Raw genomic sequence first — 24,250 nt, 5'->3', positions numbered from 1 at the left:
GTGTGTTTGTGTGTGTGTTTGTGCGTGTGTGTGTTTGTGTGTGTTTGTGTGTTTGTGTGTGTGTGTTTGTGTGTTTGTTTGTGTGTGTGTGTTTGTGTGTGTGTGTGTTTGTGTGTGTGTTTGTGTGTGTGTGTGTGTGTTTGTGTTTGTGTATGTGTGTTTGTGTGTGTGTGTGTTTGTGTGTGTGTTTGTGTTTGTTTGTGTTTGTGTGTGTGTGTGTGTTTGCGTGTGTGTGTGTTTGTGTGCGTGTGTGTGTGTGTTTGTGTGTGTGTGTTTGTGTTTGTGTGTGTGTTTGTGTGTGTGTTTGTGTGTGTGTGTTTGTGTGTGTGTGTGTGTTTGTGTGTGTTTGTGTTTGTGTGTGTGTGTGTTTGCGTGTGTGTGTGTTTGTGTGTGTGTGTGTGTTGGTGTGTGTGTGTGTTTGTGTGTGTGTTTGTGTGTGTGTGTGTTTGTGTGTGTTTGTATTTGTGTGTGTGTGTTTGTGTGTGTGTTTGTGTTTGTGTGTGTGTGTGTGTGTTTGTGTGTGTGTGTTTGTGTGTGTTTGTGTTTGTGTGTGTGTGTTTGTGTGTGTGTGTTTGTGTGTGTGTGTGTTTGCGTGTGTGTGTGTGTGTGTGTGTTTGTGTCCTTTTCTTCAATACAAGTGGAACCATGTTTCATTGTGTGTGAAGCTCTTCAAGATGTGCTGAGGTTGTTAAGATGTGGGAAAAAAACGATCTCAGTGTTCGGATTCATGACCTATCCAGCAATAAGGCAGCAGGATAATTCCAACCCTTTCCAAATCCCCCGGGATAATGTGCAATCCAACCCTGGCAAATAATCAAATTTGGATTCAATTGTTAAAAATCTGGAATGAAATCCAGTGCAGCAGAATCCAGGAGTGTTCCTGTGAGGACCCACCTGTTCACTAACAGCCTGGAGGTGAGGAATTCAGATCTCCAGATAAATCCAGATCCACAGCAATGTGGTTGGCTCCTAACTGCCCTGTGAAATGGCAGTTTGATTTAGTTCAAGGGCAATTAAGGACTGGGCAACAAAGGCTTGCCTTCCTCCCAAAAGCAAACATAAAGATGTTCATTAGTGCAGGTGTCGGGGGTGCTGCACAGTTAGAGTTAAACAGAGCCACTGCCTTCCCTCTCAGGGCAGCGTTAAAGATCCCATTGAAGAGGACAAAGGGAATTCTCCCCAATGTCAGGTTTATCCCTCAATCAGCAGCTCATTATCAGATCTCCTGGTCTTTATAACATTGCTGTTTGTAGGGCTTGCATGGTGCAGTGGCAGTGCCTCTAAGCTAGGAGGCCTATGTTCAAGTCCCACCTGCTCCAGAGATGTGTAATAATGTCCCTGAATAGGGCTGATTAGGTAAAATATCAACATTGCTGTTTGTGGGATCTTGCTGTGTCTCTAACATTCCAACAAGTGACTACAATTCAATTGTAACTCATTGACCGCAAAGTGGTTCAGACTAGCAAAAGGTGCTATGTAAATGAAGTTGTTTCTCTCCAACTGGACTTGAGAATGAGGAATGGGAAAAGTCAGGCATGCGTATTACTGCAGAGAGATTCCATTTCTCAGCAAAGAGGCGTCATCTTTCAGTGAGGAGTTCAAAAGAGACGTAGGGAAACTGAGACAAAGGTAAGAGTGAGGATTCACTGCCTGCCTGGAGCAGGGATGGAAACAGCTGCTGATCTGTGAGCAGCTAATAACTGAGAGTCAGCCCAAACTCCCCACATCACCTCTCATTCGAAACTGGCTCTATCAATGAAAGTGAGTGGAGTGTTTTTACAAAACCAGTGATGAGATACCATACACAAATGGAAATCTCGTCAGATCAGAAATGTGGAGAGATGCCTTAAACTGAGATCAAACAGACACCCAGCGAGAAAGAGAGACTGAACAAGGAGAGAAATACAGGGAAAGACAAAAGGGAGAGACGAAAGAGAGAGAGAGAGAGAGAGAGAGAGAAAGAAAGAGAAACAGAGGGAGAAAGAGAAAAAAAAACAGAGACAGACAGACAGAGAAAAACAGCAAGACAGAGTAACAGTGAGACAGACAGCGAGAAACACTGATTGAGAGATTGAGACAGAGACACAGAGAGGGAAACAGATGGCGAGTGAGAAACGAACAAAAGGATGTGTAATTTTTTGAGTCAAATCAATCAAATGGGGAGATGATAGGAATTTTTTTTTGTTCGGTGAGTTTATTGTGATCTGGGATGTGCTGCCTGAAAGGACAGTGCCTGCAGATTGAACAGGAACTTTCAGAAGGAAATTGCAGAAAGGCCTGAAAGGGAAATAAATTTGCTGCTCTCTGGAGAAAGAGCAGAATACAGAGGGACTAATTAGATAGCTCTTTCTAAAAGCTTTCACAGGCGTGATGGGCCAAACTGACATGCATGTGCTGTAAGATTCTACAGTAAGGCACGGTGTGAAGTTGCTAAATGACATTTGATTTTAAATTCCCTCTGTCAACCCACCCAGGGTATCTGCTAATCCAAATATGTGTTTGTATTCACTCATGGGACATGGGGGTCACTGGCTGGACCAACATTTGCTGCCCATCGCTAATTACCCTCAAGAAGGTGATTGTGAGTTGCCTTCTTAAACCACCTGAACATTACACATTATTATTATAAAAGTCACTTACTTGCTGTTTGTTTAAACCTTGAATAACAGACTCCCAGGAGTAAACTCTACACTGAAATCCAATTAAAAGTTTACAGGGTTTCATAAATAGAATGATAGATATTTGGAAGTGAGTGACAGATGCATAGGTCAAATTATCTGGTTGTATTACGTCAACAAGGGTAATATTCCCGAGGTTACAGAAGATAAGGAGTGATTTCACTGAGAATTTTGAGATTATTAAAGGATTTGAGAGGCCATTTAGAGAGAAGCTATTTGCCCTGGTGTAGGGGAGTCTAGAATGAGGGGCAGAATGTTCACATTTGAGCCAGGGGTCATGATGGGAAGCCTTTTCTTTAGAGTGGGGGTTGAAAATCCAGCTGTCTCTCCCCTCAAACAGTTGTGGATGAAAATTCAAGATCCGCCATGGTCTATTATGCTCGGTTATCTAGAATAGCAGGACAGAACTGCAGGGCTGAATGGCCTCCCCACGTTCCTATCTCTCTGTACTTTGTAACCTTTGTTTTGTTTTGGAAGAAGTAACTGAGTTGGGATTTTTACAATGCCCTTTGTTTCCCGGGTTGGCTTTGAAGTTTGAGTTATGAATGTATGAATAACACTGATAGGTCAGCGGCACAGTCCCTCCCTCTGGGTCAGCTCCCTAACATGCCAAACAGTTGATTAAAAATACCATTTGTAATGTTATATTCAAGGGGTTAAAGTCACAAAACATTGGAGCAGAAGTAGGCCATTCAGCCCATCAAGTCTGCTCCACTATCCAATGAGATTATGATCGATCTAATAATCCTCAACTCCTTTTACCCATAACCCTTACTTCCCTTACCGATTACAAACCTCTGCCAGCCGTAAATATATTTAATGACCCAGCCTGGGTAGCCCTCCGTGGTAAAGAATTCCACAGATTCACTCCCATAGGGAAGAAACTCTTCCCATCTCTGTCTTAAATGTACAACCCCTTGCTCTGAATGATGCCCTTTGATTCTAGACTCTCCCACAAGGAGAAATAACCTCTCCACACCACACCCCTATCAAGTTCCCTCAGAAAAGGGTCACCTCTCACTTGTCGAAAGTATAGTGAGTACAGAATTTTAATGTTGAACCACAGCAACGTGTAGGGAAATTTAAACAGCTGAAGAGCATGGAACTTGTTGGCTGGAATGAATTAAACTAACAATCAGATCAAATATTGTGACAGATCCCCAGGTGTGTTAGACATCTCTTAAAAGGCATCTTGTGGAGCGATGGTGGTGTCCCCACCTCTAGACCAGAAGGTTCAATTCCCAAGTGAGAGTGTGGTGCTGGAAAAGCACAGCAGGTCAGGCAGCATCCGAGGAGCAGGAAATTGATATTTCGGGTATAAGCTCACCTCCCTGTCAAGTCTGAAAACTTGATAGAGAGTCATAGAGATGTACAGCATGGAAACAGACCCTTTGGTCCATTTAGTCCATGCTGACCACATTCCCAAACTAAACTGGTCCAACCTGCCTGTGCTTGGCCCACATCCCTCTGACCCCTTCCTATTCATATACCCATCCAATTGCCTTTTAAATGCTGTAATTGCGGAGGGTCAAGAGTGGGGTGCTGGAAAAGCACAGCTGGTCAGGCAGCATCCGAGGAGAATTGACGTTTCGGGCACAAGCCCTTCATCAGGAATGGCTGATTCCTGATTCCTGATTCCTTATATTCCAGGTGAAGTGCTTATGCCTGAAACACCGATTTTCCTGCTCCTCGGATGCTGCCTGACCAGCTGTGCTTTTCCAGCAACACACTCTCGACCCTGATCTCCAGCATCTGGACTCCTCACTTTCTCCTAAATGCTGCAATTGTACCAGCCCCCACCACTTCCTCTGGCAGTTCATTCCACACCCGTACCACCCTCTGCGTGAAAAGGTTGCCCCTGACGTTCCTTATATATCTTTCCCCTCTCACCTTAAACCTATGCCCTCTAGTTTTGGACTCCCCCACCCTCTGAGCAGTGGGAGGTCGGGACGCAGTGGCTGAGAAGATGAGTAGGGTCAGGGCCAGGAGGAAAAGCTTCTGTCCTTCTGGGTCCAGGGGTTCACACAAATCCAGCCCCAAGCTGCTTGCTTCCTCTCGGATGAAGCCACAGGCGAGTCTGGCCTCACGCTGGGGGGGTGAGACGTGCTGTAAATAACAATATTGCCCTTCCTCAACTAAAACCAAAAGGGAGAGAGAGAGAGAGAGAGAGAGAGAGAGAGAGCAGGAAATGAAAGCTTCCTGTGTTAAATTGGAAGGCAGCGGAGAGGAACGGGAAATTCTGTCCCTCAGCAAGATCCACCCGAACACACAGGGGTTTGTCAAGCCTTAGTTCAGTTCCCGAGTGTATAAGTCACACAGATGCTCTGAGATCACAAAACCACTCCGAAAATAAGATTCCATAAAGATGTCAGATTGAAATACTGTCCCACGGAATTAGTTTGTGCCGAGCTTAAATTTCCCTGACAGTCTTTGGAAAAGATCAGGACAAAGTTGTGCACCAAACGCTGTGCATTCAGCAACGGCCTGCAGCCCACCTCCAGCTCAAAGTCCCTTCAGTGACCACGTACAGGACCCTCCTGTTAAACAGGACAGCAGCTCTCTCCATAGCATCATATAGTGTCCAGCTGGGTCTCCAGCCAAACCCTCCCCTCCGGGGGGAACGCTGCAAACTCTCAGGTTATGTTCCCCATCAAAGAGTCACTGATCATTCTTAGGCCAGTGGGTCATTCAGGAGGGAACTGCTAACCTGGAGTGTGGGTGAGTGTTGTATCTCACTATTACAGGGTGTGCTGGGGGCAAACTGTGGTAGTGTTCCTTCCTCTGAAGCAGGAGGCTCAGGTTCCAGCTATGATACAGAGGTGCATAATAACTTCACTCAGAACTAGGATGTATTGAGAGGTGAAGCTGGGTAAAGGCTGCAGGGAATGTACGGTGTCAATGTGGTGAGATGCAAGGAGGGGTGGGACAGGCGATTGCACTGCAGGTACAGCATCAGAGCAGATAGGCTGCATGGACTCTGAACCTTCAATGTAAACAACCATTGACATCAGCTCTGACAATGTGTTTTTAAGTTGATGCAGAGAAGTGTTAAATTGAACAAAAGGACATTTTTCGCCTTTCTCTCAATGATATTTCTTCCAGTTTTTGTTCCTTCTCAACATCGGGGAAGTTAGTCTGTTAATCCAGAGCAATGCTGGTGGAGTTGGGGAATTGGTTACTCATGATTGTTCAATCCGCGGGGCAGGATTGGTTCTCTTGGCATGGATTGCAGGGAGCTGAGGATCAGGGGGGTCATGGGGGTGCGTGCACGGAGGATGTTCCCAAACCGCAGGCAAGAGCCAATCACAGTTTCATTGGAGCGTATCAGAGAGGAGACATCCACATGAATATTAATCACAGCCCAGGGTCTGTGTACCAGCTGCTGAGTCTCTCCCTGTCAGACACACATCACCATCCCTCCCTCAATCCCTCCCTCACTCACTGACCAATGGAAACTGGAGCCAATCTGAGCTGGGCTGCCCAGACTGAGGGAGGGGTGCCCAGACTGAAGGAGGGGTGCCCAGACTGAGGGAGGGGTGCCGGGGCTAGCGATCACTGGGGAGGCGAGGGGCACCTCATCCACTGCTCATCACAAACCTCAGAGACGCTGGGCGGTGACATGACAGAGTTTCAAGCTGCTCAATGCACTCTATCCTCCGTCCCCTCAAACCGACTCCCACTACCCCCACACCCCGACACTCACATCCACCCCCAACTCCCTTTTGTGGAAACATCGATGGCACTCAAATGCCAAGGAAAGGTCTGTCCAAGCCCACACTGTCCGGCATAACCCAATAGTCCACCCAATCAGTGCAGCTGTCATGTGTGAGAAAAGGCTGTTTGGGGGATGGGTGTCTGACAGCACAAGGCTGTGCTACAGAATGGTATCACTGCTCTCAAGCAAATAATCAAAAATACAACAATAATAAAGGATAATACTGGTGGCAGTAGGAATTCAGAAGCTTATTTACCAACATTCTCACAGGGGTTAAACCCTATTCCAGAGGCTTTGTCAAAATCCAGACTGTGGTATGCAGTGCAGTGCAGACTGTCAGAGGGTCAGTGCTGAGGGAGTGCCGCACTATCAGAGGGTCAGTGCTGAGGGAGTGCCGCACTGTCGGAGGGTCAGTGCTGAGGGAGTGGGCACTGTCGGAGGGTCAGTGCTGAGGGAGTGCCGCACTATCAGAGGGTCAGTGCTGAGGGAGTGGGCACTTTCGGAGGGTCAGTGCTGAGGGAGTGCCGCACTGTCAGAGGGTCAGTGCTGATGGAGTGCCGCACTGTCGGAGGGTCAGTGCTGAGGGAGTGCCGCACTGTCAGAGGGTCAGTGCTGAGGGAGTGCCGCACTGTCGGAGGGTCAGTGCTGAGGGAGTACCGCACTGTCAGAGGGTCAGTGCTGATGGAGTGCCGCACTGTCGGAGGGTCAGTGCTGAGGGAGTGCCGCACTGTCGGAGGGTCAGTGCTGAGGGAGTGCCGCACTGTCGGAGGGTCAGTGCTGAGGGAGTGCCACACTGTCGGAAGGTCAGTGCTGAGGGAGTGCTGCACTGTCAGAGGGTCAGTGCTGAGGGAGTGCCGCACTGTCGGAGGGTCAGTGCTGAGGGAGTGGGCACTGTCGGAGGGTCAGTGCTGATGGAGTGCCGCACTGTCGGAAGGTCAGTGCTGAGGGAGTGCCGCACTGTCAGAGGGTCAGTGCTGAGGGAGTGCCACACTGTCGGAGGGTCAGTGCTGAGGGAGTGCCGCACTGTCGGAGGGTCAGTGCTGAGGGAGTGCCGCACTGTCGGAGGGTCAGTGCTGAGGGAGTGGGCACTGTTGGAGGGTCAGTGCTGATGGAGTGCCGCACTGTCGGAAGGTCAGTGCTGAGGGAGTGCCGCACTGTCAGAGGGTCAGTGCTGAGGGAGTGCCGCACTGTCGAAGGGTCAGTGCTGAGGGAGTGGGCACTGTCGGAGGGTCAGTGCTGAGGGAGTGCCACACTGTCGGAGGGTCAGTGCTGAGGGAGTGCCGCACTCTCAGAGGGTCAGTGCTGAGGGAGTGCCGCACTGTCAGAGGGTCAGTGCTGAGGGAGTGCCGCACTGTCAGAGGGTCAGTGCTGAGGGAGTGCCGCACTGTCAGAGGGTCAGTGCTGAGGGAGTGCCGCACTGTCGGAGGGTCAGTGCTGAGGGAGTGCCGCACTGTCGGGGGGTCAGTGCTGAGGGAGTGCCGCACTGTCGGAGGGTCAGTGCTGAGGGAGTGCCGCACTGTCGGAGGGTCAGTGCTGAGGGAGTGCCGCACTGTCGGAGGGTCAGTGCTGAGGGAGTGCCGCACTGTCGAAGGGTCAGTGCTGAGGGAGTGGGCACTGTCGGAGGGTCAGTGCTGATGGAGTGCCGCACTGTCGGAAGGTCAGTGCTGAGGGAGTGCCGCACTGTCAGAGGGTCAGTGCTGAGGGAGTGCCGCACTGTCGAAGGGTCAGTGCTGAGGGAGTGGGCACTGTCGGAGGGTCAGTGCTGAGGGAGTGCCACACTGTCGGAGGGTCAGTGCTGAGGGAGTGCCACACTGTCGGAGGGTCAGTGCTGAGGGAGTGCCGCACTGTCGGAGGTTCAGTGCTGAGGGAGTGCCGCACTGTCGGAGGGTCAGTGCTGAGGGAGTGCCGCACTGTCGGAGGGTCAGTGCTGAGGGAGTGCCACACTGTCGGAGGGTCAGTGCTGAGGGAGTGCCGCACTGTCGGAGGGTCAGTGCTGAGGGAGTGCCACACTGTCTGATGTGCTATCTTTTTGGTATGGTATTAAAATGAGCCTGTGAGTGCTGTCTCACACTGGGTGTTAGAAATTCTGTGACCTGGCAATAATTATGTTCAACTACAATCACTAAGTGATGGTTCGGTCAGCATTTCGTGGATTTGTTTACACTGGCTTCTGTGTTTCCTACCTTAGAACCTTCCCAAAAACATACCTGCACATTATCATTCCTCTGTAAATCCAATGGAACAATCTCTGAATAAACTCAACTTCTCAAAAATACTTTGCTTTTCCATTCTCCCTATCAATATTGATGTTTTCAATTTTCCCAGAACTGTACTGCACCCCCACCATATTGCCAAATCACTTTTCCTTTCTCTCCCACAGCTCAGACTGCTTCTTAGTTTTACACATGAATAATCTGCAATGATTGTATTTTACTTGGTCCTCTCACTTCCACCATTGTAAAAAAGTTGTGGCCCAAGCCCTAAGCCTTCCAGTGCTCCAGGTGTTATACTGCGCCATCCTGAAAATGGCCCATGGCCCTTTCTTCCTGTTCTCTGTTCTCAGGCCCTTCAGCTCAATTTTCTGAGCGGTTCAGGACTCTGAAGCTGTACTCAGTGGAGTTTAGAAGGATGACTGGGGAACCTGATTGAAACGTACAGAGTACCGAGAGGCCTGGATAGAGTGGATGTGGAGAAGATGTTTCCATCAGCAGTAGGACCCAAGGGTGCAGCCTCAGACTGAAGGGAGGACCCTTTAGGACTGAGATGAGGAGGAATTTCTTCAGCCAAAGGGTGGTGACTCTGTAGAACTGTGGAGGCCAAGTCATTGAATGTCTTTAAGACAGAGATAGAGAGGTTCTTGATCGGTAAGGAGATTGAGGGCTTACAGGGAGAATGCAGGAGAATGGGTTTGAGAAACATATCAGCCATGATCAAATGGCAGAGTAGACTCAATGGGCCAAATGGCCTGATTCTGCTCCTTTGTCTTATGGCCTTATGCAGAGCAAATGCCTGTGTGACAGCTTCTCAAAGGGGCTTCTAAAAATCCAAGCACACACCACATCATCAGAAAGCCTTTAATGATGCTGCTACAGATTCCATTAGCACTGACTCTCCCTCAGATACCGGATATGGGTTAAATAAATCTCAGTTCTTCAATGACAGGACGAGTGATGAACTTGTGCCTGGTTAAGGAGCTGGGATTCATGGCTCGCTGATTTTATGCCCCTTCCTGCCAAGAATTCCCAGCACAGAATTGGCCATGCTGTTCCACACAAGCCTGCTTAAAAATTACAGCTTAAAAATACGGGGTAGACCATTTAGGACAGAGATGAGGAGAAACTTCTTCACCCAGAGAGTGGTGGCTGTGTGGAATGCTCTGCCCCAGAGGACAGTGGAGGCCCAGTCTCTGGATTCATTTAGGAAAGTGTTGGATAGAGCTCTCAAGGATAGTGGAATCAAGGGTTATGGAGATAAGGCAGGAACAGGATACTGATTAAGGATGATCAGCCATGATCATATTGAATGGCGGTGCAGGCTCGAAGGGCAGAATGGCCTACTCCTGTACCTACTGTCTACTGCTTTTATTCCTTACTATAAGACCATAAGAAATAGGACCATAAGAATTAGGCCATTCCGCCCGTCGGATCTACTCTGCCATTCAATCAAGGCTGATATGTTTCTCATCCAAAGTATTAGGTCATCCTGTCTATTCATAGAGTCATAGTCATAGAGTCACAGAGATGTCCAGCACAGAAACAGACCCTTCGGTCCAACCCGTTCATGCCGACCAGATATCCCAAATCAATCTAGTCCCACCTGCCAGCACCCAGCCCATATCCCTCCAAACCCTTCCTATTCATATACCCATCCAGATGCCTTTTAAATGTTGCAATTGTACCAGCCTCCACCACATCCTTTGGGAGCTCATTCCATACACATACCACCCTCTGTGTGAAAAAGTTGCCCCTTAGGTCTCTTTTATATCTTTCCCCTCTCACCCTAAACCTATGCCCACTAGTTCTGGACTCCCCGACCCCAGGGAAAAGACTTTGTCTAGTTACCCTATCCATGCCCCTCATGATTTTATAAACCTCTACAAGGTCACCCCTCAGCCTCCGACGCTCCAGGGAAAACAGCCCTAGCCTATATCTTTCAAGTTTCTCAGCATCTTTCCGATAGGAAGGAGACCAGAATTGCAAGCAATATTCCAACAGTGGCCTAACCAATGTCCTGTATAACCGCAACATGACCTCCCAACTCTTGTACTCAATACTTTGACCAATAAAGGAAAGCATACCAAACGCCGCCTTCACTATCCTATCGACCTGCGACTCCACTTTCAAGGAGCTATGAACCTGCACTCCAAGGTCTCTCTCATTCACCTCTATCACCTGCCAGTGCTGGTCGGTTTCACATCTTCCCCCAATTTCTGGGCAAAAAGGTCTTGTTCAAATTCCAGATTGGATTGATTGGAGACAGTGTCATATTTATATCTGGATTCTGTCACAAGCAGGTATCAGGCCAAGTGGATCAGCCTCATGAAAGTCTTGTGGCATCCCTCCCTCAACCTGATGTACCAGTACTGTGAGATCTTCCAGTGTAGTTACTGCACATCACATCGGTCAGCCGAACAAGTGCCCACACATCAAAATGGAATTTGTGAGGAGTAATTAGGAAGATGAGAAATAGCCAGAGACTTTTCCCCAGGGCAGGATTGACAGGTATGAGGGGTCATAGTTTGAAGATATTAGGGGAAAGGTATTGAGGAGACATCAGAGGGAGGTTCTTTACACAGAGAGTTGTGAATGCATGGAATGTGTTGCCAGCGGTGGTGGTGGAAGCAGAGTCATTGGGGACATTTAAGCGACTGTTGGACATGTACATGGAGAGCAATGAGTTGAGGGGTGTGTAGGTTAAGTTACTATATTTTACATTAGGATTAAACCTCGGCACAACATCGTGGGCCAAAGGTCCTATTCTGTGCTGTACGTTTCTACAAATTTGACACGACTCTGTGACGTATAGATTGATGAACAAACATGAGGAAGATATTCCCAAGCTCCTTTCTCACAAATACTCGGGGTTATCGAACAGAGCATCTGAGTCACCATTGGCTTTCTATCCTCCAGCCAAACTGTGCACTTTACCCACCTCCCCCCAAGTCATGAACTTTCAAATGCTCCTTGAAAATGTACCTGTTTGACCAAGATTTCGGTCATCTGTCTAAGATGAGACTGAAGGACATTTTAACCACATTAAAGATGCTATATGAGTCCAGTGCTTTGTTATTGAACCCCCACCTGCACGAGATATGCCAGGAATTCCTTCCATCCAGCTGTAAAACGTTGGGACCAGGAGGCACGTGATCTGTCCCATTCCTGTTCTGAACAGTTTCTATTAGAGTCGAGTTAATTCCTTTGCGGGAATATTCCAGCTGCTTTTTTAAGAGCTCAGCTGTGGGCTGATGTTTACTGAGCCTCACAGAGAGAATGAGACAATTTCACTGCAAAGACAAGATGGGGAGTTCTAATGAGGCTAAAGTACATAAGCCATCGAACATTCCTTAATTAGCAGGATTCGGTGACACATCCAAAGCGTGTCAGGTTAATTGATGGCACACCAAGGCTCCTGGCCCCAGAGGTTCTATCCATCAGAAACCCAGCAGCCCTTTCCTCCATCTGCATTGTTAAGGCTGACCTCAATTGGTTCATTAAGACATGAGCAGCTCTCACTCAAACATAGATCTGTGTTAATCATTGCTCGGTTTATGAGGAAAGAAATAAACATCTGGGTAACATGGCACCTTCAAACTTCGCTCTAACATCGCACTTTCACCCTGTGACCCCAGGTTTAGGTAGGTAGAGGTCACGGTTATAAAGGTTAGACTGGGTTCCCAATTCAGAGCTCGCAACTAAACAACAACAACTTACGTTTAGGTAATGCCTTCAACCTAATAAAAATATTTCTGAAGTTCTTCGCGGGAGCATCGGTCAAACGCGATTTGACACCAGTTTTCAGAATGAGATATTCGGATGGCTGCCTGAAAGAGGTAGGTTTCAGGGAGGGTCTTCAAGGACAGGGGAGAGGGAACGAGAGGTTGATGTCAGGGATTGCAGAGCTGAGGAGTCTGGCAGCTGCAGGTATGGCCTGTAACTGTGGGCTGAAGGAACTGGGAGATGAGCAATGAGCCAGGACTGGAGGAGAGTGGACAAGCCAGCAGAGATTTCTGCAAACGTTTCTGAAATAGTGCGGCTTGAGACTGTGGAGGGGTTTGAACACAGTGAGTACTTAAAGTGAGGTGGTTTCTCGTGGAGGTGTCCCTTGAGGCTAGGTGCTGGTGTGGGCTGGGTCAGAAAGGCTAAGATTTTGTACTTCAGTATTTTTCTGATTTATCCCTAAGAACTATAATGCCACCCTACTTATTTCTTTACTTTTTAAATTTGTTTTTGTTTGATCTTAAATATCTGTACCTAGGGTGTACCTTTGTACTTAAGGTGGTGCTGTGATGTGATGACTGTAGATTCGTCAGTGTGCCCATTGAGTACATTCCTGATGAAATGCCCGAAACATCGACCCGCCTGCTCCTCGGACGCTGCATAACCGGCTGTGCTTTTCCAGCACATTTCGACTCTGATTCTCCAGCATCTACAGTCCTCACTCTCTCCTTATTGAGTACATGTGACAATAAAATTAATTCAATTCAGTTCAACACTGCACTAAAGATTCTGTTATCAATAATATGTCAACACTCCCATAAGCCTGTTGGATACAGTTAGCTGTGTCTGTCGCTACGGACGACAGTCGAATGGTATTCTTACTGAGATTATTCAGAACCATGGGTTGGGGTCAGACACAGGTCAGAGCCGTGCCAATTGGGAGGAACTTTACTGACTGCAGTGGTTTAAGAAGGCAGCTCACCACCACCTTCTCAAGGAGTAACTAGGGCCGTAAATGCTGGTCCAGTCAGCGGCACCCACACCCCGTACGTGAACAAACAAAAATACTTTACGGGAGGCAGCCAGTTGACGAAAGACTGTGGGACAGTAGTGCGCAGGCAGACAGACAGGCAGCAGCTCTGCTGTGAGAGGTGGTCAGAGGGTACCAGTGCTTCCAGACATGGAGCTCCCTCTTACCCTGCTCCTGAGGCCCTCAGTGGAAATGGGAATGTGCTCCACAGAAGGAGAATAGCCAAGAGTGCAGTGCGCCAGCAAATAGCTATAGGCCTTGATAAATCCTCGGCCTGCTGGGAGAGTGCCCCTCCTCTGAGGAGAGTGCACACTCCCTGCCAGCAATAGGATGAGGTGCCAACCAAAAGCACAAGTTTTCAAATTCCTCCTGAATTTGCTGCTCCCAGTTCCAGCGAACCCATTGCAGGAGCAGTCAGATCCCAATAAATCGCTTTTTTTTCATTTCCCTTCTCTATTTGTATCTTTCCTTTTTTATTTTCTTCTTTTCTCATTTGGAACACTCTTTAACTTTAAGCAAGGACTCATCACCAACGCTACAATAAGTTCTCTTTCCCATTCCCCGCCCCGAGCCGGGAATTACTGCTACAGCACAGACACGGTTACACCAATCTCTCTGTTTCTGAGGAAGGGTCACTGGACCTGAAATGTTAACTCTGATTTTTCGGCACAGATGCTGCTAGACCTGCTGAGTTTTAGCAGCAGTTCCTGATTTTGTTCATGGTGACGATCTTGGTTAAGCAATACAGAGGCTTTGTACCAAACCTGGGAGAGATTCTCCATAGGAAACTGCCTGCTTGTCTCTGTTAGTGAGTCTTCTAGACATTGTGATGGAAGGTATTTCTGTTAGAGGCTGGATAATTGCTACAGTTCAGACTCTGTAAAGTACAATTCCTGTTCATTTCTGAACACTACTTTCACTTGTCTTTAATCTGAGAAATGACCATCTACATCGATCCTCCGTTTCCTAGATTTTTTGCCATCTTCTAATCCATGCTGCCAATGTCCCATCAATCCCAAATATTTCTAATTTATTAACCAACCTGCCATGTGGCACCATCTCAAATACTTTGTGAAAATCCAAATATACAACATCCACAGCACTCCCCTTATCCATTGCCTGGATCACCTCATCAAAGAACTCAAATTTGTCAGGCATGACCTGTCCTTATCAAAGCCATGTTGACTTCCTTAATTTATTTTTCTCTAACTGTCTATTTATTATCCTGAATTATGGCCTCAATCAGTTTTACCACTATTGATGCCAAGCCAACAACTCTGTATTTTCCTGGGTTATCCTCTGCCCTTTCCTTAAATGACAATGTCACATTTGCAATCCTCCAGTCCCCTGGATTAATCCTGTGTTCAGAGACACCTGGAAAATTTCTGTCAATGGCTCTGTGATTTGCTCCCTTCCCTCTCTCGGTAATCAAGGAAACATCCCATCTGTGCCAGCGACTTCTCTACCTGGAGAGCTAGCAGGATTTTCATCACCTCTCCTTTATTTAAAATGATACTGCTCAGTTGCTCAACACCCACGTTTTCAACTGGACCAATATCTTCAAATGAAGCAAAAGATTCATTTAGTATCTCTGTCATATCCTTTGCTCCAGTCAGCTGCTTATCCTGCTTGTCCCTTATGGGGCCCATTGCATCCTTTGCTAATCTGCTACTATTGCAGGCTTTCCCTGGGTTATGAATGCCCAGGGTACAAATGCCCGGGTAACGAATGCCCGGGTTGTGAATGCCCAGGTTATGAATGCCCAGGTTATGAATGCCCAGGTTATGAATGCCCGGGTTATGAATACCCAGGTTATGAATACCCAGGTTATGAATGCCCAGGTTATGAATGCCCGGTTATGAATGCCCAGGTTATGTACTCCCGGGTTAGGAACGCCCAGGTTATGAATGCCCGGTTATGTACTCCCGGGTTATGAATGCCCAGGTTATGAATGCCCAGGTTATGAATGCCCGGGTTATGTACTCCCGGGTTAGGAACACCCAGGTTATGAATGCCCGGTTATGAATGCCTGGGTTATGTACTCCCGGGTTATGAACACCCGGGTGATGAACATCCGGGTTACGAATGCCCAGGTTACGAACACTCGAGTTACAAATGCCTGCACTTCCGAACAGACACCTGTTAAGACCAATTGTCTTAAAACATTGAGTTACATACAATTGTTTGTACCTAATGAACAGGCGGGCTACTTTGTGTGATGCTCAAAACCTTATTAATACTGTAATATTACGTTTAAGATGTTTTAGGTAAAATATATACTTGATACTAAGACAAACATTTAACTAATTGACGCTAGATGTGAACCATATGTAACTGTTCTGACTTACGTATCAATTCAACCGACAAACAGACTTAAAAACGCAACTCCTTCATAACACAGGGACTTCCTGTATAATGTTTGAGGCTGAGAGCGAGTCTGAGGTATTTAATGAATATTTTGTAACTGTCTTTACTAACATAAAGGTGATGCACAGGTCATGGTGAAAGAAGAGGCCACTCTGACATTTGAAGTGAAGTATTCCATGAATGTGTGAATGAATTAGCTTTATTGTCACGTACTCAAAATAGTGCAGTGAAAAGTTTCTAAGTTAGCATTTCCATGCCATATTAGGCACAGAGGTACAACTTCTACACTTACAAGATTAGTTATAGGGTAACAATGTCACCAACACACTGCACCATCTTAGGCACAGAGTACCCGTATACGATTCGTAGATACAGATTAGAGAAATGAAGAGATTACATTACAGCTAGACTTGGATAAGTTGCATGTATTAAAACTGATGATTTTACCGATGAGGTCCAGATGAAATACATCCAGCAAGACTGAGGAAAGTGAGAGTGGAAATTGTGGAGACACTAGGTGTAATTATTCAAAGCAAGGCTAATGCCAGGATTTGTTCAATAAAAGGTACAATCAACGCATGCAAGCCACTCAGTTTAACCTCAGCTGTGGAGTAGATTCGAGAAATGGTTATTCAGGACAGAATTTATAGTCACTTGGGCAAATGCAGGTTCACTGAGGAAAGCTCACATAGATTTGTTAAACATTTAACTAACTTGCTGCAGTTTCTATGGAGGACACAGCCCTTAGGATTAATTGAAAAGGAAACAAAGACAGTGGATATGATGTACTGGGTCTTTCAAAGGTCACGCAACAGAAAGCTGAGAAAAACCAGTGTTCACGCAGCGAAAAGGACAGTCGCAATACGAATCCAAAATTGGCGTGTGATATGCAACAAAGATTATTGGCGATTAATGATTAATGAATGAAATGGACCCTTTGGTATACAGGACACACAATTCCAATGTCTGTGGAAGATACAAAACTTAGAAATGTGTGAACTGTGAGAATAATAGTGTTATACTTCAGAATAGTATGTGGAATGTGCAGACAACTGACCCAGATGAAATATAATAAAGACAAGTGGGAATTGATTCATTTTGGTTGGAAAAATATGGAGAGGATCCATAAAACTGAAGGGTATAACTCTAAAGAGGGTGTGGGAGATTGTGGTTATAAAGCGTACAGCATCCTGGGATTTATCAATAGCAACATTAGGTTGCATTTCTGTAGAATGCTGATTTGGCCTAAACTGGAACATTGCACCTGGTTCTGGGTGCCACATTTTCAAAGAATGTGAAGAGAGAGTGCAGAAAATTCACTAGAATAGTTTGAGGAATTAAAATTCTTTAATGCAGTAGCTAGATTAGTAAAGCTAGCATTGTTAGAGAGACTTGGATATTACAGGGGCAGGAATGGTTGCTGGATGTTCCAGGGTTTAAATGTTTCAAAAGGAATTGGGAGTGAGGTAAAAGAGGAGAGGGAGTGGTATTGTTAATCAGGGATTGTATCACAGCTGCAAAAAGGGTGTTTGTCGAGCAGGGTTGGTCTACAGAGTCAGTATGGGTGCAAGTCAAACAGGAAAGGAGCAGTCACTTTATTGGGAGTTTTCTATGGACCCCCCAAACAGTAACAGAGACATGGAGGAGCAGATTGGGAGGCAGATTTTGGGAAGGTGCAGAAGTAACAGGGTTGTTGTCATGGGTGACTTCAACTTCCCTAATATTAATTGGAACCTCCTAAGTGGAAATAGTTTGGATGGAGCAGACTTTGTCAGGTGTGTCCAGGAAAGATTCCTGTCTCAGCACGTAAATAGGCCAACTAAAGAGGACGCCATATTGGATTTGGTGCTTGGCAACGAACTAGGTCAGGTGTCAGATCTCTCAGTGGGAGAGCATTTCGGTGACAGTGATCACAACTCCCTGACCTTTACTACAGTCATGGAGAGGGATAGGAGCAGATGGTATGGGGAGGTATTTATTTGGGAAAGGGAGAACTACAATGCTATTAGGCAGGAACTATGGAGCATAAATTGGGTAGGGATAGTCTTGGGGAAATGCACGACAGAAATGTGGAAGTTGTTTATGGAGCACTTGCTGCGAGTAGGGATAGGTTTGTCCCACTGAGGCAAGGAAGGTATGGTAGGATAAAGGCACCTTGGATAACAAGAGATGTGGAAGATCTAGTCAAGAGGAAGAAGGGAGCTTGCTTAAGGTTGGGGAGGCAAGGATCAGACAGGGCTGTAGAGGGTTACAAGGTAGCCAGGAAGAAACTGACGAATAGACTAAGGTGAGCTAGAAGGGGGCATGAAAAAGCTTTAGCGGGTAGGATTAAGGAATTGAATTGAATTTATTGTCACGTGTACTGAGGCACAGTGAAAAGCTTTGGAAAGGAAACCCCTAAGGCATTCTACAAGGAATGCCTTGTGAGGAACAAGAGGATGGCCAGAGTGAGGGTAAAGCCAGTCATGGAGAGTGGAAGGAACTTGTACCTGGAGTCAGCGGAGGTAGGGAAGGTCCTTAATGAATACTTTACCTCAGTATTCACTAGTGAGAGGGACCTTGTCATTTGTGAGGACAGCATGAAACAGACTGATCTGCTCAAACAGGTTGATGTTAGGAAGGAGGATGTGCTGGAAACTTTGAAAACCATGAGTATAGATAAGTCCCCTGGGCTGGATAGGGTATACCCTAGGTTACTACGGGAAGCAAGGGAAAAGATTGCTGCACCTTTGGCAATGATCTTTACATCCTCACTGTCCACTGGAGTAGTGCCAGATGATTGGAGGGTGGCAAATGTTATTCCCTTGTTCAAGGAAGGGAATAGGGGTAGCCTTGGAAATTACAGACCAATCAATCTTATGTCTGTGGTGGGCAAATTATTGGAGAGGATTCTGAGAGACAGGATTCATGATTATTTGGAAAAGCTTAGTTTGATTAGAGCTAGTCAGCACGGCTTTGTGAGGGACAAATCATGCCTCACAAGCCTTATTGAATTCTTTGAGGATATGACAAAACACATTGCTGAAGGTAGAGCAGTGGATGTGGTGTACGTAAATTTTAGCAACTCTTGGATAGGTGCATGGATGATAGTACAATGTAGGGTATGTAGGTTAGTTTGATCTTAGAGTAGGATAAAAGGTTGGCACAATATTGAGGGCCAAAGGGCCTGTACTGTACTGTATTGTTCAATGTTCGATGTTGTATTTAGAGGGAGAAAGTTGAGAGGAGATGAGCTAGCAAATCATGAGGTTTGATAAAGTTCCCCATGGTAGGTTCATTCAGAAAGTAAGGAGGCATGGGGCACAGGGAAATCTGGCCATCTGGATACAGAATTGGTTGACCCATAGAAGAAAGAGGGTGGTAGTAGATGGAAAATATTCAGCCTGGAGCTTGGTGACCAGTGGCGTTCCACAGGGATCTGTTCTGGGACCTCTGCTCTTTGTGATCTTTATAAATGACTTGGATGAGGGAGTGGAAAGGTGGCTTAGTAAGTTTGCTGATGACACGAAGGTTGGTGGAGTTGTGGATAGTATGGAGGGCTGTTGTAGGTTGCAATGGGACATTGACAGGACGTAGAGCTGGGCTGAGAAGTGGCAGATGGACTTCAACCTGGAAAAGTGTGAAGTGATTCATTTTGGAAGGTCGAATCTGAATGCAGAATACAGGGTTAAAGGCAGGATTCTTGGCAGTGTGGAGGAACAGAGGGATCTTGGGGTCCACGTCCATAGATCCCTCAAAGTTGCCACCCAAGTTAATAAGGTTGTTAAGAAGGCAGATGGTATGTTGGCTTTCATTAGCAGGGGGATTGAGTTTAAGACCTGTGACATTGTGCTGCAGCTCTGTAGAGCCCTGGTTAGAACACACTTAGAATATTGTGTTCAGTTCTGGTTGCCTCATTACAGGAAATATATGGAAGCTTTAGAGATGGTACAGAGGAGATTTACCAGGATGTTACCTGGACTGAAGGGTGTGTCTTATGAAGAAAGGTTGAGGGAGCTATGGCTTTTCTCATTGGAGCAAAGAAGGATGAGAGATGACTTGATAGAGGTGAACAAGATGATAAGAGACATAGATAGAGTGGATAGCCAGAGACATTTTCCCAGGGCAGAAATGCCTATCACAAGGGGGCATAATTTTAAAGCGATTGGAGGCAGGTATAGGGGAGATGTCAGAGGGAGGTTCTTTACACAGAGAGTGGTGGGTGCATGGAATACACTGCCAACGGTGGTAGTAGAGTCAGAGACATTAGGGACATTTAAGCGAGTCTTGGATAGGCACATGGATGATAGTAAAATGTACGATATGTAGGTTAGTTTGATCTTAGAGTAGGATAAAAGGTCGGCACAACATTGAGGGTTGAAGGGCCTGTACTGTGCTGTACTGATCAATGTTTGATGTTGTATTTAGAGAGGAGAAAGTTGAGAGGAGATTAGCTAACAAATCAGGAGTGGCCTGAACAGGGCAGATAGAACAACACTATTCCCGTTGGTGGAAAAATTAAAAACGAAAGGACACAAATTTAAGGTTTATTGGAGAAAGAAACAATGGTGACTTGAGGCATGATGTTTGATCAAGCAAGTGATTACGATTGGAATAGGCTGTCTGAGAGTGCGCTGGTGGTAAGGTCAAGCACAAGATTCAGGAGAAAATGGGATCATGTTTGGAAAGGAGGAATATGCCGGGTTACACAGAGAAGGCTAGGGAGAGGCTTGGGCAGGATTGTTCCTTTGGAGAGCCAGCACAGAGATAACAGGCCAAATGGCCTCCTTTGACCACTCTGTGGTTCAGTCAGCCTGTTGTCTCTTTGAGACCTTTGAGACACATTTCACCACCAACTCTGTTGCTGAGAACTGATGTCCTCACTGTGGGATAGTTGGTAAGACATACAGGGGGACCTTGATTATCTGAATTTTGGCTTAACCAGCAGGATTGCCAGGTCTGGATGCTTGGCTAACCTTTGTTATTCAGAATTCGATTATCCGAATGAAAGACTCCCCGCCTGTGTCCTTCAGATAATTGAGCTTCCTCTGCACATTGGGATCACAAGTGAGCTGTACACTCCACAGTGAACACTCTCACCCAGCCACTTACAACAAAGACCCACTGTTGATGTGCAGCATTGTTGGTGAGATCAGATGCTGACTTGCTGCCTGAGACCTCATATTCATGAACGACATTGCAACGAGACAAATTTTGAAATGTGTGTTTCTGTGATTTAGGGGGTCTGGATCACAAAAATCAATGACTATTCTCCCAGATTTTGCTAAAAAGACTAAATCCCCTTAATCCAGCCCATTGGATTCCCACTCACCACCTTCCGAGACTGTATACCTGACAACAGATGCTACAATTCCAAGGATTCATTGGCTGTAAAGTGTTTGCAGATCTTCCAAGGTCATGCAATGAGCTATTGAAAGGCAAATGCTTCTTTCTTTTCAACCGGGCTGGTTCTCCCTATCAAAGATAGAATGGAACATCTGGCCTCATATTTTGACCCCATTCTCCATTCCATCAATTATAAGGTGCTTACCAACCCTAAGGAAGCAATTATCCCACGGAAAGAAATAATCATTCATGGAAACCTTTATCCCTGAGTCACTCAGAGTAGGAATAGGGAAGGGAAGTATTACTAAACTTTTCTGGTTATGATAGTTCATCGATTGTAGGGTTATACTCTTTCATTGCCTAGGATTCTCAACTGGCGACATAGCAACTGGGTTAACCAATCAGTTTGTAACATTCTTGCCCTTGAGTTGGTCAACAGCAGAAGCCTGAGCATTTAATCCTGAAGAACAAATGGACCATCGCATTGTCAGGGGAGCAATATCAAGAGATGTTAGAGGATCGGTGCTGAGGGAATTGTGTACCCCAAGAGATGTCCACACGGTTAGAGGATCAGTGCTGAGGGAATTGTGTACCCCAAGAGATGTCCACACGGTTAGAGGATCAGTGCTGAGGGAATTGTGTACCCTAAGAGATGTCCACACGGTTAGAGTTTCGGTACTGAGGGAATTGTGTACCCCAAGAGATGTCCATAGGGTTAGAGGATCGGTACTGAGGGAATTGTGTACCCTAAGAGTTGTCCATACAGTTAGAGGATCAGTTCTGAGGGAATTGTGTACCCCAAGAGATGTCCATAGGGTTAGAGGATCGGTACTGAGGGAATTGTGTACCCTAAGAGAAACTCTTGAGTGATTAGGTCACTGTGGAGACATTGAAGTCAGGGCTCACCTACTGTGGACTGTGGAAACCACTTGCTGAAGAAGAGCAGGAGGAATAGCAAAGTGAAGACTCTACATCGCATAATGTCATCATTGGCCTTTATCCCTCACTCACATTACTGAAACCAAAATAGATAACCTAGCAACTATCACCTTTGAGTCTGTGCAATTTAGCCTCTGCTTCCCTACATTCCGAAAGTGACTATCATTTAAAATCAGCCATTAGCTATGAAAAAGTGAACAACTACCTTGGGCTGTGAAAAGTGCTGAATAAATACAAATTCTTTCCTTTGGTTTGCCGTCAAACAGAACAGACTTGAATGCTTCAGAATCCTCAAAGCCGATTTCTCAGCAAAGCTCCAGCCCTGTGCCTTTGTACTTTCCGTGACCCCTCACCAGGGTGCCTTGCATTATTAGGCTGATACACTGGTGGTCATTCATTTGGGACTCAACAATAGCATTTCTCATTTGAACCCACTGGGAGAGATAAGGCAGTAATACCACTTCAGTGTGATAAATATCTGAGACTAATCATTTAAGAGTGCTGCAAGGGCCTGCATAAGTATCAGAGAGAAATTGCATTAACTATTTGTCCTGCAGATGGTGGGATTGGAATGAGAACCATTCTTTTCATCTTTCAGACTTTCAGCACAGGAGCTGGGAGCCAGGCTGTCATTCTCCACGGTAACCCACAACTTTTCACTGAGAGGAGATTGCGGTCATTCACGAGCAAGTCATAGGAAAAGCAGAACAGGAGGAGGCCATTCAGCCCTGCTAGCCTGTCTGTCATTCAGATAGGACATGGCTGACTGGAATCTTAACTTAATCCATCTGCTTTGGGTTGCATGAGCCTTCAAAACCCTGACCCAACAAAAATCTCTCAAATTTAGTTTTGATCTTTTCGACTGAAGGTCAGTGCCAGGAGCGGGGGAGAGTTCCAAATTTCAACTCCCTTTTGTGAGAAACTGTGTTTCCTGACATTATTCTGAGCAGGCTGCCCCAAACTTTAAGATTCGGAGATGCCGGTGTTGGACTGGGGTGTACAAAGTTAAAAATCACACAACACCAGGTTATAGTCCAATTCGCTCCGAAAGCTAGTGCTTCCAATTAAATCTGTTGGACTATAACCTGGTGTTGTGTGATTTTTAACTCCAAACTTTAAGGGTATCGCCCACCTCCACCCACTGATATAAGGGGAGGTGATGGACGAGAGTTATTGTCTCTAGACTACTCATTCCAAAGACCTAGCTAATGTTCCTGAGTCTTGAGTTCAAATCCCATCACTGCACCACACACAAAAAAGATCTGAAATCTAGGCGGCACAGTGGTTCAGTGGTTAGCTCTGTTACCTCACAGCACCAGGGACCTGGGTTCAATCCCTGCCTTGGGTGACTGTCTGTGTGGAGTTTGCACATTCTCTCCGTGTCTGGGTGGGTTTGCTCCGGTTTCCTCCCACAGTCCAAAGATGTGCAGGTCAGGTGAATTGGCCATGCTAAATTGCCTGTAGTGTTAGGTGGATTAGTCAGGGGTAAATGTAGGGGAATGGGTTTGGGTGGGTTGCTTTTTGGACGGTCGGTGTGGACTTGTTGGGCTGAAGGGCCTGTTTCTACATTGTGGGGGAATCTAATCTAATTAAGGCTCCAATGTTAACCATGAAACGATTGTTGGGAAAAAAAGTCCATTTGATTCACGACTGACTTTTATAAAGGGAAATTTGTTCTTACCTTGTCTGGCCTACATGTGACTCCAGATCCACAGCCATGTGGTTGACTCCCAACTTCCCGTTGGGTAATAAATTCTGGGACTAGCCAGTGATCCCCTCATGCTGCAAGTGAATTTTAAAAATTACTATAGATTCAATTCCAAGGAACTTTGATACATTTTAATTCCTTTAATCAACTTAAATAAAGCTCCTGATAATCTTCTATAATTCAGGGCACACATACCTAGTCTTCACAACCTGTCCTCATAATTTCACTTTTTCAATACTGGTGTCATTCCAGTGAATGAGATACTGGTTCTAGCATGAAATATAAGCCCCTGCTCCCAACATTCCCAACATTAAAGGAACAAAGAGTCTGTTGTTCTGTGGTGATAGCACTGGGACTGTCCTGGTTTCTGTCACTGGCTCTCCACTGAGTCCCACTGTTCTATGAGGGTCATCCAGTATTGTTTAAACTGGATAAAATCTTACCCAGCCAGTGATCACCCCTCATGATTGTTAATTCCTTGTAACCCCCTCTAGAGCCAGCACCCTCCAACATCTTATGCTCCACTAATTCTGGCCTCCAGGAAATCTCTGA

The 24,250-nt window shown here is 46.1% G+C and overlaps 1 long non-coding RNA gene across 1 annotated transcript in view; it reads right to left on the bottom strand.

Moving 5' to 3' along the window:
• The window catches only part of LOC140465657 (uncharacterized), a 107,285-nt gene extending 83,519 nt beyond the window's left edge, over positions 1 to 23,766 (bottom strand). The window contains exon 1 of the long non-coding RNA XR_011955133.1: positions 23,672 to 23,766. This is a non-coding gene — a long non-coding RNA (uncharacterized lncRNA). The remainder of the gene's footprint in view (positions 1 to 23,671) is intronic.
• Positions 23,767 to 24,250: the final 484 nt, after the last annotated feature.

This window comes from Chiloscyllium punctatum, chromosome 42 (genome assembly GCF_047496795.1).
Source record: "Chiloscyllium punctatum isolate Juve2018m chromosome 42, sChiPun1.3, whole genome shotgun sequence".
NCBI lineage: Eukaryota > Metazoa > Chordata > Chondrichthyes > Orectolobiformes > Hemiscylliidae > Chiloscyllium > Chiloscyllium punctatum.
The sequence above is the reverse complement of the archived record's forward strand: the minus strand, read 5'-3'. Positions and strand labels throughout refer to the sequence as shown.